This window comes from Diabrotica undecimpunctata, chromosome 6 (genome assembly GCF_040954645.1).
Source record: "Diabrotica undecimpunctata isolate CICGRU chromosome 6, icDiaUnde3, whole genome shotgun sequence".
Classification (NCBI taxonomy): Eukaryota; Metazoa; Arthropoda; class Insecta; order Coleoptera; family Chrysomelidae; genus Diabrotica; species Diabrotica undecimpunctata.
In genome coordinates this window covers 103,001,826-103,004,854 of record NC_092808.1, presented here as the reverse complement: position 1 = coordinate 103,004,854, position 3,029 = coordinate 103,001,826, and the positions used below count along the sequence as shown (strand labels likewise).

At 31.3% G+C, this 3,029-nt stretch overlaps 1 protein-coding gene across 1 annotated transcript in view; it reads right to left on the bottom strand.

Annotated features, from left to right (window-relative positions):
* homer (protein) overlaps window positions 1-3,029 on the bottom strand; it is a 102,174-nt gene that overhangs the window by 25,723 nt on the left and 73,422 nt on the right. The window lies entirely within an intron of this gene.

The following is a 3,029-nucleotide window of genomic DNA, read 5'->3' as shown; positions in this document are numbered from 1 at the left end:
CTGCAATACATAGAAATAATAGTAGGTATACAGCCATAAAAAATACAAAGAACATAGGCTATGTATTAAAAATTCCTTTAGCTGGAATTTTCCAACAGGCTCCACACAATAGTAAATAAATAAAAACATACACAAAATAACTTTTTTACAATTTTTTGTTTTCTTTAAAATAGAAATTTACATTACAATCCTTCTGTATAATTTTATCGCATATGCAGCAGATATTTGTCAGGAATTGAATACAACTTAGAAGCAAGCTTATTCAAGGTTAAACCTCATATTTATGTTGTCTGACCTGAATCATGGGATCACCCTTTAGAATCTTTTACAATACTTTGGAACGAAAGATTCTAGTTATGCCATTAGTATGTGGTGAAATAGTGACCACCTTTGGAAATGGAATTTATTCGATCTTCAACCTCTTTCAGCACAACACTTTTTAAAACGAAGGGTTTGAAAAAAAATTAATACAAACCACTTTGTAGTATATATTAAAAGCTATACAGTGATGTATATTAAATTTTTTCAAATCATTCGTTTTCAAAAGAGTTGCACTAAAAGGGCTTGAAGATGGTGCCAAACGCATGCAAATACAACCTTTAAACAATCATATTTTGTTTAATTCTTGGTCTATAGAAATATTAAAAAAAAAATAAAATCTTCAGTAAAAGAAGCTGTTTCTTTATAGTCTATCTTTTTTCTGTTTTTTTTAGTTGTTGAGTTATTTTGAAAGAAAAAGGGATTATTTTAAGAAATTCCGAAAATAGTGTCTCCACTTTAAACTTGGATTTTTTCCAAATTAAACTTCCTAAATCCGTTAAAACAGTTTTCCCGTAAAACAGGCTTTTTTGACGTGTAATTTGTAAATTTTCAGTCACGAATAACTCCAAAAATAATGACTTGACCACCCTCAGAGGAAGATATTAGCATAGGGTAGATTTTGATCACTGAGCTATTTTTTAACTACTGCCAAAATTTCAAGCAAATCGATATATATATATATATATATATATATATATATATATATATATATATATATATACATATATAAAATCAGAGTTTTTATACTATTTTTACCGTCATATTCTGGAGTATAAAGCGTTGCTGAATATTTAATGACAGCAGTCACTTGCCATAGGTATTGTCACCAATATCCATCACTATTGTTTTGAAGCTATTTTTTTGTGGCATGTTAAAGTAATTACTATTTAAATGGGAATAAGCCACAATTAAAGGTTAAAGTACCTTTATTGACGTTTCAATTTCCACTTCGGAAATCGTTCTTAAAATACAAACATTAGTAAATTAAACAATTTTTTTTTAATTTTTTTTTTAATCTACTAATGTTTGTATTTTGACAACGATTTCCGAAGTGGAAATGCTGGATATATATATATATATATATATATATATATATATATATATATATATATATATATATATATATATATATTCTGGACAAGAATAAATAAAAAAAAACAATAAAATCTCTTCAAGCAGAAACCATGGAAGTCGATCTCGTGATAGGTAAAACCACGATGATAAAGGGAAAACAAATTTAAGGTTGAAGCCAGTTCAACCAGTTTTAAGTTCGTAACTCAAAAGAAGTTCGACATTAGATACTAAAACCTATCCGAAAAGTTACATATTTGATCGAATTGATTGAAACTGATACTGAACATATATAAATAACGTTTTATAACGTTCTAAGTCGTCTTCAAGTTCCTAGTTTCTACTGCGCTATATTTTGGCTCATGTCGACATTTACCCCCTTTATTACATTTCACTGTCGATATCTTCTCTCCAATTTGTTCGCGGTCCACCTCTTCTACGTCTTCCTTGTGTTGTACAGTCTAGTATCTGCTTTGATAATAGTTATTCCATTCTATGAACGTGTCCTTACCACTTCAGTTGTTTGTATTTTATTTGGTCAATCATGGTATTTTCAACGTTCATAAAATCTACGCATATAGATATCAAGCATGATCTTCGAGCAGACCTCCTCAAGAAGTCCATTTCCGTGGCTAGAAGTAATGATCTGTTTTGATTTTTATTGGCCAAGCTTTGTAACCATTTGTGGCAATACTTTGTATGATAGTCTGGTATATCCCTCTTCTGGTTTCTTTGGAAAAATGTTTGTCCCACAAAACTTCGTCCACCATTTTTATGACTTTTCTTCCTTGCATATTTCTGTCTTCTATTGCTTCAACCAGGGTCCCTTCATCTGCCAATTACATGCCTAAACATTTGCACGTTTGGTTATATTGTATACGTTCTCCATCGCTATCATTAAGTATCGGATCTTCTCTTCTTCCTCCTACACACAGTTTTGAATTTCATATTTACCTCCAGGCTCCATTTTTTTAGGTTGCAGGTATTCTAGCTCCTTATGTTTTTGGGTTAATAACATGAAAATCCGCAAAATATGGTGTATATAGTATGTTGTTTTCATTCTGGCTTTTCAACCCGGCGTGAGTCCTAGCCTCCTCAAGAATTTCTCTCCAGTCGTCCCTATCCATCGCCTTTCTCAGTCAAGCGCGTATTCCATATTCCTCATGTCGTCATCGATGTTATCAAGGAACTTTGTTCTGGGTCTCCCTCTTCTTCTTTCACCAATGGGTCTATCTAGGTATGTTGTTTTCTGTTAATGGAATTCCCATATTCTTACACTTCCTCTTTCAGTGTTTTAAGGCGTGTTCCAAGTATATTAAACATCTCTGTTTTAAACCTTTGTTTACCTTAAATTGATTATATTGACAAACCATTTGTGGTTTTCACTGTTATAATGGTGTTTCTATATAACTTTTTTACAGAATTTATTGGCGTAACACTAATGTTCATACTTTATAGGACTTCCCATAATTTTGTTTGACGGACACTGTCATAGTTTTTTCAAATCAACAAATAAAATGTGGATTTCTTGATTAAATGCCCTTTTAATTTCCACTCTTTGGGTAATAGTAAAAAGGTGATTGATAAAAGATCTTCCTGCTCTAAAACCTGCTTGTTCTTCTGTTAGCATGTTCCTA